Below are 12,914 nucleotides of genomic sequence, written 5' to 3' on the forward strand. Positions count from 1 at the left end.
TGTATATGTAGTAATTATTATGTCCTTTATTCTTAATCACTTCTCTACACGATTTGGCCTCAATTCAACAAGTTTATATAACACATTTTTTTAATTTCTTCATCATGAAACCATACTGATGTTATTGCTTTAAAAATTTCAGTTTTTGTGGAACAATTAATTTTTGATAGTCGTTTTTTGTACTATTGCCCAAAGATTTTCAATTGGTATAAGCTAGGAAATTGCTTGGCCACAGCAGCACTTTAATGTTTTATTCTTCAAATTGTTTTTCCACTTTTTTGGCTGTATGGCATGGCAACAAATCTTGTTGGAACACTTCTTGCCATGTGGAATTGTTTTGAAATTGTGTCACAACCCTTTCCTTCAGAATCTTGATATAAGCATCACTTTTTAACATACCTTCTACTGGAAGTTATGATGAAGGGCCTTCAAATGTGAAACAGCCCAAAAACATTTTTTTTCTGGAGGTGTTTAACTGACTGTTGGATATGAGCCAGTGATTTATTTGTATCTGGTGTTTTTGTAATTTGTGGAAACCTTTACTCCTGAACATAAAAATGTGACTCAGAAAGAATTTAATTTTTTCAGTCTTCTATGGCTCACAAGAACTTCTTTTTTGTGTGCATTGCTGGTCTTAGCTGCTTTTTAGCTGGCCAAAGAGCTTTTAAGAAGATAAAGAACCCAGTTGCAAGAACTCAGTATCTAATAGTTGTCATGTGTAAGCCCTTCCGCTGGCTGCTAATTCTCTGTTTAAGTCCACAGCACATAATTTTTAATCAAGTTTATTTTTTCTCACCAAACCCATCTTGTGTTGGAGTAGTTTTTCTTTTATAGAAATTTGCCTTTTCTTTGACGTGAAAAGGAGCCAGTTTCATTTTAGAAATCAATTGGATCCTAGTCTAACACCCCTACTCAGAAGCTATTTTTCATTGTGTTTTACTAGTATGCTCAGAAAGAGAAACAATCTTTGAACACTTTCTTGGAGTTATATCTATTATTATATATTGAAACTCGAATTTGGAAGAACTGAACTACTGAGGAAATCCCTGATAAATGCGAGATTACCTTGTACACCCCATTCATGAAGTGTATTTAGGATTACCCTCCTTCATGCTGTGTCATATGCCTTTTGCAAATCAAAAAATACAGCAACCAGGTGTTGATGTAATAAAAATGCGTTTTGTATAGCAGCTTCCAGGGTAACTATGTGATCAATAGATGGTCTTCCCTGATGGAAACTGCATTGTTCAGGGGTAATGAGGGTGTTTCTCTCAAGTTACCACAATAGATGACAGTTCACTATTCATTCCATCACCTTGCGCAGGGTACAGGACGATGACTTGTGGGGCATGATTTATCTTTACCAAGTTTCAGTACGGGGATTACCCTCTGACCAAAAATCTGAAAACACCTGGTCAGAAAATATTCTATTATAGATACACAAAAAATGTCATAGTGCACTATGTAAGGTATGATAACATACTGCACCAGATATCATTTACTGGGGGAAGTGTTACAAGAATTATTCAAGGCATACCTTAGCTGATTATAAGAAAAGGGTGTGTTAAATTCATTTTGTTAGTCTCCAATCACCAACAGAATATTTTCTGCCTGCAACTTTCACAAACTCAGGACAGTGTAATGTTGTAAATGAAACTACCCTGAACAGCCTTCTGAATGTGTTCACCATATCAACTGTTGCGGTAACAAAGTCTCTGCTGCTCTGCAGTCCAATCAGCTACGGTGTATGTACCGATCCACACATGGTTCGAACCTTTCTCCATACAATATATTATGGCATTATACAAGAAATGGATTTGACGTAATTCAACCAAAATTTTTGTTTAGCTTACTGAAACACTCAGTGGCAAACAGCCCTCATGTTGCGGAAGGCGCAGAGCATTTCAGTTATCAGTCTTTGATTGAAATTACGTGTAGTCCTACACTGATCTCTTAGTGTCCACATACAGACCTCATCCCACCAAGGAACAACAGGCTGCCTTGGCTTTCCAGATGTTAAAGAGATAAATGAATTCATCCCTTTAACATCTGGTGTGCAAACCTGGCAAGTTGGTGGATTGCATTACCACTCTTGTCATAATTGCTAAAGGTATCCGATACATCCACTTTCTGAACCACCCATTTGCATAGTTGACTGAGAAAAATTACTATTATCGACTAAAATTACTACCGGTCTATGATTGATTCCAAAGAAGTTTTTGGAAATGCACACCAGATAAGACATGGGAGTAAAGTTGCTGAACACATTGACAGATTGATGCACGAAAATGTACCTGATGAAGATGACATAAATATGTACAATACATCGTTCAATAGGCAGAATTTAAAATTCTGCCTTAGTTGATAAACTATATTATCTTGGGAAGAATATGACAATGAGCCTGAAGAATGATGATGGGCATTGAAATCACCAGTTGTTAGGGATGGTAAAGGAATCTGGGAAAAGAGTCTGGACAGATCTTCACTGTGACTGCAGGGATGTTTGTCACTAGCTAAATACAGGCAGCTATTATGATTTTCTTCAGGAAAGAAAATCAGGTCCTACACCCTCACGTCCTCTACCCTCAGTTTGATGGTCACATGTATCGCAGATGTATCTTATCCAAAGTACATTATATAGATACATTATAGATACAGATGTATCTTATCTTAAGGTACATTATCCTGGGAACAGAGGGGAGTCTTCTGCAGACAGTATTAAGGGATTTTCTTCCTTTATTAGGATTTCAATATCCTCATGGCAAGAACAGTGACCACAAACATTCCATTGAGTAATATAAGACTATATCTGAAAGTTTCACACTGGAAAACTGAATATTCTAGGGAAGTGTCCTTACTGTTACTTTGTTTGCTGTATTATAAATAGTATAACAAACTGCATGCGACAACTCGTTATGTGTTGTTTATTTGTAGATGATTTTTTTATTTATGTAGCATGTAGAATGTTAGCTACAGGTGAGAGGCTGCTTCAAAACACAATAATCTGCTTAGAATTGTGGTGTAAATCTAATGAATTCACGTTTTCTCCAGAGAAAACAAAATGCATCTGTTTATCCCTGTTGAAGGAAAATGTTGACCCCAACTGTATTTACATGGTGAACTAGTTGAGGCGTGCACGCTGGTTAGATTTCCAGGATTGTGGTTAGACCAATGACCAACGTGGATAACACATTTGAAGGAGCTGAAGGTAAAATGTCTAAAAATGTTAGACATGCTGAGGGTGTTATCTAATACCTGTTGGGGACTGATTGTATATGCATGCTGCACTTCTACCGAGCTCTGGTCCATTCCTGCTTAGACTATGGCTGTGTAGTTTATTCATTGGCACGGGCCACTGCTCTGATGCTCAAAGCAGAGAATGTAGTCGATCATTCATTCATCCATGTTGCCACAGGTATGTTTCACTCAAGAGTCATTCGACATCAATTCAACGAATATAAATGCACTTCTCAGATTCATGTCCAGTAATTCAAATAAAATTGGCTCTACCCATGAAGTGATGCAAAAAAAATTTTTTTTCAGTTGCTCAGTTTTTCTGTAGGACCCCATAAAAAATTGCAAAAAGCAAGGTTTAGGTAATTACAAAAAAATTAATTTTTCAGTTCCTATAAGATATAGAGAGCTCATTTAGATGTCATTTTAAAGGTCTTGGAATGTGCTTTCATATGATAAGTCACTTGGCAAGATTTTGTAATATTAATAGTTAAAGGTCACCAAAAAATTTTTTTGCTTCCTAATGTTTTGTACATGTGGTAAACATTTCATAATGGGATCATGTTAAAAAATAATTCTGTAATAATTAGATACAGCAGAATATTAAAATTGTTCCCTTATGTGGTAATTGCTAATTGAGATTCAGTCAATGAAAACCCTTCCCTTCCAATCTTCCAGACTAGGTCACTTGATGAGCCAGAAGAGTAGCAAGTCATGACATGCACTCCTAGTGCCAGCAGAAGATTGAACATATTTCATCCTCTTGAGACAAGTAAAGTACGAGGATAAGATAATGTAATTGTAAATTTTATTGCAATACAAATAGGAAACTTACATGTACATCATTTTTCAACATAGTCCCCTTGCATTTCAACACACTTGGTCCATCGTTGCACAAGCTTCTTGATGCCCTCATAAATTTCGTTTATGAGGTTGAGCTGCCAGCCAGGAATGCACCACTTCTTTCACTGTTTCGTCCGAGGTAAATCGGTGGCCCCTTAATGCCTCTTTGAGTGGACCAAACAAGTGGTAGTCAGAAGGGGCAAGATCAGGACTATACGGAGGATGAGCCAGTACTTCAAAGTTGAGTTTCCAGAGTGTTTCAGCAGTGTGGGCAGCAGTATGTGGACGGGTATTGTTGTGCAACAACAGAACACCTTTCGACAGCAGTCCTCAGCGTTTGCTTCGAATTGCAGGCTTCAGCTTGGCAGTAGGCATTTCACTGTAATGCACACTATTTATTGTCATGCCCTCATAATGTTCCAGTACTGGGCCTTGTGAGTCCCATAAAACTGTAAGCATCAGTTTACCTGTGGACAGTTGGATCTTGAACCTTTTTTTTTGCAGGGCGAATTTGGATGGTTCCATTCCATACTCTGCCGTTTACTCTCCGGCTCGTAATGATGGTTCCATGTTTCATTACCAGTGATGATTCTGTCTTAAGAAGATGTTCCGTTCATTACCATAGCAATCCAAATGTTTTTGGCATTGTCCAAGCGCGTTTGTTTATACAACTGTGTGAGTTGTTTTGGGACCCATCTTGCACAGACTTTTTGAAACCCAAGTCTGTTGTGGATGATTTCGTAAGCAGAACCGTGACTACAAAGATGAAAGTAACTATTGATGTAGTGGCACATCGTCTGCGATGTGCCACTACATATAGTTACTCGTCTGTCTGAGAAAACCATGTCATGTGCACACTCAATGTTTTCCTCATTTGTGGTGGTAAACGGTCGTCCGGCTCCTTCGTTGTGTGTAACACTTATGCGACCATTTTTGAATTTTTCAATCCATTCGTAGACACTCGGTTACGGCAACACATTGTTCCTGTACTGTACTGAAAGTCTTCGATGAATTTTGGCCCCTGATACACCTTCCGACCACAGAAAAAGGATCACTGAACGTTGCTCTTCTTTGGTGCAAACAGAAAGCGAAGCAGCCATGGTTAATGGCAGGGCAGCGATAATGGAACTAACCTATCAGCATCAAACCTGCACAGACATAACAGCAATTAAACCACGCATGCGTCATCTACGCAACACAGTAGTACTACCAGCATAAACAAAAATATAACTAAATTGCTGATAATAATTGACTTACCCTCATAATATTCAGTCTGGATCCTCTTGGAACAGAAAGTTCAGTAATGTACTCTTCAAGAGGATTGATCATGTCTATAGTGATACAAAAAAAAATTTTTTTCAGATTTTTCAGTCCCCTTTGTTAACTGAGCTTGCCTTTCTCTACAGTTTTTGAATTTTATGATTAATTCATCACAGCCTTGGACCAGAATACAGTGACCAGCATGGAACCATCGACTTCAGCTTCAAATAAAATGTACTATTGCAATCCATTTAAAAAGTCAAGTCATAATTCCTGTAAGAAAAACCCGAGAAGTATAAATAAGAACTTGGTGCAAACATTTACTCTTCTTAAACAAGGTTACAATATTTGTGATATTTGCCATAAACAGTTAGAAAAATCTGCTAAAAATAATGCTGAAGAATTTGAACAATTAAATCCTCTGTGTTCCCCAGAAAAAGATGAAGCTGTAAATGCTCTGAACAAAAGTTTGTTTTAAATGAATCACCTATTCAGAAAAAATGACTATGTGAGAGAAATTACCCTCTAGAAAAGCTTAAGAAAGTAACAGTAGTGTTCTAATGCAAAATATTGAACATGATGCTATTCCTTTCTCCTCTGATCATGAACTTATCAACCAATTGAAGGAAACATTTAATACTACAGATAATAAGAACATCAGGATGCAAATATTGACATGCAAATAAGACATTAGGATGAATTTGAAGTATCAGACTACACTGCAAGGAAATCTAAAAGCCTGATTAAAAGAAAAGATATCTCATGTCCTGATCCTTAACCTGGTATAACTTTACATTTTGAAACAGCAGAAAAAAGTAACTGATCTGTATGAGAGTGAGGAAAGTCAAAAGGTGCCTGAAAAAAAAGATTTTATTTCTCTTAAGATAAATGGAAGATGAGAGCCATGTTCACAAAAAATTAATTCTGTGTAATCTCTGTAAAGCTTTTGCATTGTTTAAACAGAGGTATCCTTTGCTGAAAATAGGATTTTCAAAGTTCTGTTACTCAGCCTAAGTACTGTGTTTTTGCAGGTGCAAGTGGAACCCACATTGTTTATGTATGTACAATGCATCAGAACACATTGTTATGCATTGTAGAATGAAAGAACTGATAGAAGGTGTAGAAGGTGATAGACCAATTAAGTCTTACAAAGATATTATGAGGTATGTAGTGTGTGCTAATCCAACTGAAGCTTTCTGCTTTGGAAATTGAAAAAATTTTCCTGGGTTTGAAGAAATCAAGGAAAGGATTGAGGAAGCTTTCAAGCTCAGTTCCATTGAAAACATCATTACAAACAGTGGATAAAAGTTGAGAAAAGAATATCTCTGGAGATATTAATCAAACCTACTGAAAAATTCTTTTGAATAATTTTTTTAAAAACTTCTGAAATTTCTTCAACACTCATTTCTTGCTAGTCAGCAGTCTAGTTACCTCACCTATCTGAAACAGTTTGTGAAAGAAGGTGTAATCTTGTAATCTGCGATTTTGCTGAGAACTATTCATTCATTCTCCAGGATGCAGCCCAAGGTTTCCACTGGAACACGCAGGCAACAGTTCACCCCTACACAATCTAGTTACAAGATCCAACAACAAAAATTGATGCATACATCTCTTGTCAAAATTTCGGACTGCCTCACATATGAAACAATAGCAGTGCACCTTTTTATAAATTTAATTAGTTTTATGCAGTCCCGTTTTACCACAAAACCAAGCCTGATCAATAACTACAGTGATGATGCTACCTCTCAGTACTAAAACAGACTCAATTTCTCAACCTCTGTTACCATGAATCAGACTTTGGGATCAAAGCAGAGTGGCATTTTTTTTGCCACATCTTATGGCAAAAATTCATGTGATGGTGTGGAGGAACACTTAAAAGACTTGCAGCTAGAACAAGTCTTCAAATGGCCCTCAATGATCACATCATGACTCCATGACAGTTGTGTGATTGGACATATGGACACATTGGGTCAATACATTTCCATTACAGTAGAATTGAACAACATACAGGAAAAAAGGCTTTGAAGAGTAGGACATGACAGCAAAAACTATACCAGGTACTCGGAAACTCCACTCTTTTGTTCCACTGAACAAGAATCAGGTGCAAGTGAGGGTGTTTTCATTTTCGAACAACTCAACAGCAGCAAGCACAACAAATATTGAGGATAATCTTGAATTCACAGAAATGGTTGGTTGGGTTCTTGATCTGCAGATATGGACAGTGGTAGTTGGGATGTGTTCTAGACTCAAATGAGGAAAATCACACAGTGAAGATGAAGTTCTTACATCCACATAGACCTTCACCTTCCTTCCATTACCCAGACATTGAGGATGTTCTTAGTATACATAAGAGTGATATTATTTCAAAAGTAGATTTCAGAGTAAATCCAACAGAAAGAGTTTATAACCTCTTAAAGCAAGAAGTGGTCAATGCTAACCTTTTTTTTTCCTGTTTAGCCTCCGGTAACTACCGTTTAGATAATTCTTCAGAGGATGAATGAGGATGATATGTATGAGTGTAAATGAAGTGTAGTCTTGTACATTCTCAGTTCGACCATTCCTGAGATGTGTGGTTAATTGAAACCCAACCACCAAAGAACACCAGTATCCACGACCTAGTATTCAAATCCGTGTAAAAATAACTGGCTTTACTAGGACTTGAACGCTGTAACTCTCAACTTCCAAATCAGCTGATTTGGGAAGACGCGTTAACCACTAGACCAACCTGGTGGGTTGGACAATGCTAACCAGAAGTTGTAAAAAGAACTGTACACTGTGTAATTCATCTGTAAATATCTCTGGAAGCTGTACTAATTGCAGTTAAGTGGTGAGTACATAGAAGTTCTTATTTTATTTCACCATCATCACATTGTTATCCCATTATGAAATGTTTACTACATGTACAACACATTAGGAAGCAAACAATTTTTTTCACATTTTTAAATATACACTTTTGGATATATTCAAGGTCAAATAAATTTTTTGATTACCTTGAACTATAATATCACAAAATCTTGCCAAGTGATATATCACATGAAAGCCTATTCCAAGAGCTTTAAAATGACATCAAATTTAGCTCTCTAGCTCTTCCAGAAGCTGAGAAAATTAATTTTTTGTAAGTACTTGAACCATGCACAAATCTGGTTATCTTACAAAATAAATTTATATTGTAAGTAGCATGAATCCTGATGTTACAGTTTATACAGAAGGCACTAATTCTGTTGGTTGTTATTTTGTGGTTGGCAATGGAACATACATATTCGGCCTTCCCACCAGCATCACTAGTATTTTCGTTGTAAAACTGTGTAAATTAGCCCAAAATTTTGCTCAGATTTTATGAGTGCCTTACAAATGATTAATGACATATGCTCCATACACCCTGTTGTCTGTGAGATTCATTATGTAATTTTGCAAAATGAATCATTGTAATACAACAGTGAGCTTTTGCTGAATCCCCAGCCATATTGGGATTTTAAGTAATAAGCACGCTGATAGTGCAGCAAAGAAGGATTGTTTTCAGCCTCCTTTCACAAATTGTGTGTGTTCGAACGATCTTGTCTGTTTTCTAAAGAGGGTAGTGCACAGTGAGTGGGATGCTAATATTAACAATAAACTTCATCCAATCAAGAAAACTGTGTCACCGTGGAACTCAGATGTAGACATAACCATCGACAGGAGGTTATTATCTGCCATTTGTGAATAGGGCACACTAGACTCACTCATGGATATCTGATGACACAAACAGATGCACCCGTTTGTGCATGCTGCGACTGCCAACTAACAGTGCACCATATCCTTGTGGATTGTATCTGTTATGTCCCATTGCATCGCAAGTGTAACCAGGGACTAATCTGCAAAATATTCTAGGAGGTAATGAAATGTTGTTATCTTACGTTTTAGGGTTTCTTAGGGCCGTCTGTTTACATTAAAGTATTTGAATTACTGTAGTGTGTGTTTCAGCTATCCATACCATTTTCTGTAAAATAGATAATAATCTTATTAATTTAATTGAGATATATGCTGTGATATATCTGTTTATTACAAGAAATATATCATATCCGATGGTGGTGTAGAAGCATTATTCGCCAAGAAAATAAAAATTATATATTTAAGACACGGAACAAAAAATATGAAATAAACTTTCACAAACGCTATTTATAACATGAAAATGTTATAAATAACCAAAGAACAATAACCTCACATTACATAGACAACTTTAAAAATGGTGTAATGAAGCAGTGTAGCCATAACATAGAGATAAACAAAAAATTCCCTGTGTTGAGATTAATTTGCACACTACTGTAAACTATATCAGGGAAGGTATGTAGATAGAATCAAATTTTGTGTCAGGGTTTTTGCAGATCATGGCATTTTATGACTGCTCTAACTAAAATGCATAGTTTTATCATTGAAAACTATCATAAGGATACATGTTAGCCTATTTTTTTGCTTGATACCTCCACACTTGGTGGACCAAGTTGAATGATATTTGATATTATGATTCTGTATGTGGGCATTTAATTTTGGTAACAATTCATCTAGAGCAGTGGTAGCTCGTAGCTGAAATTAGTACGGGTGCTGCTCCAGGAAATTTTTTTTGGGCCTTTTCAAGGCTGTGGTTAACATTTTCTATAAAATAAAAGAACCGAAAAAAAAAATTAATCAAATAGAATAGCGGGAAGCAGGATAATAATCTAATTCTACATTTTATCACAGTCAAGAATGTGGTACATGGTTTTTATGCACATTGTGCTTAAAAACTGTACTCAGTTTAACCAAATAAATAATAAAATATCAATGCAGATAATATTTTTTAGTATTGTTGGATAATAACTTAATAAAATTTCTGCTTAAAAACATTGTAGTCCGATGGTGCTTAATTTAAATTTCTATGTACACAGAAACAAATACATAATTAGTTTTTACTAATTACTTTCTCTTTCGCTCTTCCAGCGTGCTTTTGGAGAGATTTGGCAATCAAAGAGCCCTTGTTTTCTGCCATCTTTTGATCATTACTGAAAAAACAACTAAACCACTTTCATATTCCTTCCACTGACTAAACTAGAAAAGGGAACGAACAAGGAATGTTTCATGCACATATGGAGTAGAAAAAACTTCCTTCCACCAGTATCCCAGGGTTGGCACTGTAGGAGCAACAGTGCTCTCTCTCCCTCGCAACCTCATGTGCACATACGCACAACAACCAAACATCACACCACTGGAACTGTGAAGTGCACAGTTCCATACAAAGAGTTCTGTATCTTTTTCATAGACTGGGGTATGGCTGCTGACATTAAGCTTAAGGATTATATATTGTACAAGTATAAAGAAAGAATTAAAGAAAAAAGGACTCTTTATATTAAATGTTATTGATAATATCAATTGAAAATAGCGGGTGCTGCAGTTCCACAGTGCTTGTATCTGAGCCACCACTGATCTGGGGAGTAGAAAGATATGAGGTGTGCGAGAAAAGTAATGAGACTGACTTTTTACTTACCAAAGTTTTTATTTTTTTCAAACAACAATATTATCCCCTTCAAAGTAGTTCCCTTGGGCAGCTATACATTGGCGAAGTCTTTGTTCCTACTCCTGGTAGCAGCGCTGGAAGGCTTCAACTGGTCGCTCACGGTCTTTTGAATGTTCTCCAGAGTTCCAAAATGACGTCCTTTTAAGACATGTTTCAATTTCGGGAAAAGGAAAAAGTCACAAGGACTCAAATCAGGTGAATAGGAGGGTTGAGGAATCATAGGAATGCATTTTGAGGTCAGAAATTCCCTGATGGAAATGGCCGTGTGATACGGGGCATTGTCATAATGAAGCATCCACTTGTCTGGTCTCACGTGAATCACTCTTTTCCTGAGCCTTTCAAGGACAGCTTTGTAAAACACTTGGTTGACAGTTTGTCCTGGATGAACAAATTCTTTACGCACGATACCCTTACTGTCAAAAAAGCAAATCTGCATGGTTTTCATCTTTAATTTGCTCATTTGACATTTTTTCGGTCGAGGAGATGTAGTGTGCCACTCTTCACTTTGTTTCAGGATCGTACTCAAATATCCAGGATTCATCACCTGTGATCTCACGATTGAAGAATTCATTGCCAATCCTCTCAAGAAGATCAGCGCACACGTTTCTTCAATTGTCCTTCTTTTCCGTTGTGAGGTTTTTCAGCAGCAATTTTGCACAAACCTTTTGCATGTCCAAATCGTCTGTCAAAATTTTATGTACAGTGAAAGTGTAAATTTAATTGTTCACTCATCATCCTTATTGATAAACGATGGTCTGATCTCACAAGAATCCTCAAACGTTCAATGTTTTTGTCAGATTTTGAATTTGAAGGTCTCCTGAGCAAGGTTGATCTTCAGCGTGTTCTCGGCCTTCCAAAAATGACTTGTGCCAGCGGAAAACTTGTGCTCTTGATATGCAATGTTCCCCATAGGCCTGTTTCAACTTTTCAAAGGTCACACTTGCGGATTTCCCAAGTTTAATACAAAACTTGTTTGTACAACGTTGCTGTAAATTCCAATGCACCATTTTCATAATACACAACTTCACTGATGGCGCTGTTAAAAATAATGTATTGGCTGAATGGAGTTGAAACTCGTACTGAGCATGTGGAAGGGATGAACAAACTGGTCTAGCACAGACCGGTAGACACAGCATTGCCAGATCGCTCGCAGTGTTACCAATCTCATTACTTTTCTTACACACCTCATATGTCCTATAAATAAAAATTTTATTTAAAGTGTAGATAAATTTTTTTATTTATTCATTATCCCTTAAGTAACTAAGATACTTTCTATGGTGATTGTTCTTATTCAAATTCCCATATAGAGGCGAGGACAAAAAACTCCTTTTACTTTTTTTGTCATTTCTGGACTCTGAGTAAGATTTTCTACTTTTTAGATGATTCCATTATATTACCATGTCACTTTGGTTATGAATTTTGGTAATTTCATTCAGGGGGAGTAATAAATATAATTTTTTGTGTATTTTTCTCAGTTCTCATTTTCCATGATATTTCAGGTGGATTAATCGATTTTTATCAATTTTGTACAGTGACCTCTGAATATTGATAATTGATGTCATTTAATTTTGATCAATTGGTCAACAGGATGGCAAGTACAATCACCACGAGTCCTATTTCTCAAAATTGTAATCAAAGAGTAGAACAGTGAGGAACAAAAAATAAATTTTTTCTTGTCTCTGGAAGAAAAATATGTGATTGTGGTAGTATTTTTTCTCTTGAATTCAAATATGATGTTGGTTTTTCCTGCAGAGGTGTAAAGGATATGTTATTAAACATATGATTTTTCACGCAAGGTTTACGAGAGACAGGCATTTATAATTTCAAACATTTTATACATTCTGCATCCTTAACTACATGATAGTTAAATATTTGATTCACCTAGAAAGTAAGAAATGTTTTTTCTGCTATATTTCACCTGTGGAGCATCCCTCTTGATGATCGCTCTTGAATAATCGGTCAGCATATTAGGATTCTATTTGCCTTGTTATCTCTTCTTCATAGCTGAAATCTCCTGATAAAACTGTTCTCCGTGCTCATCGCTCACTGC

The 12,914-nt window shown here is 36.4% G+C and overlaps 1 protein-coding gene across 1 annotated transcript in view; it reads left to right on the forward strand.

The window, feature by feature from the left end:
- The window catches only part of LOC142318935 (translational activator of cytochrome c oxidase 1), a 49,362-nt gene that overhangs the window by 1,304 nt on the left and 35,144 nt on the right, over nt 1–12,914 (forward strand). The gene's annotated exons all lie outside the window — the stretch shown is intronic.

Source organism: Lycorma delicatula, chromosome 1, assembly GCF_047948215.1.
Source record: "Lycorma delicatula isolate Av1 chromosome 1, ASM4794821v1, whole genome shotgun sequence".
NCBI lineage: Eukaryota > Metazoa > Arthropoda > Insecta > Hemiptera > Fulgoridae > Lycorma > Lycorma delicatula.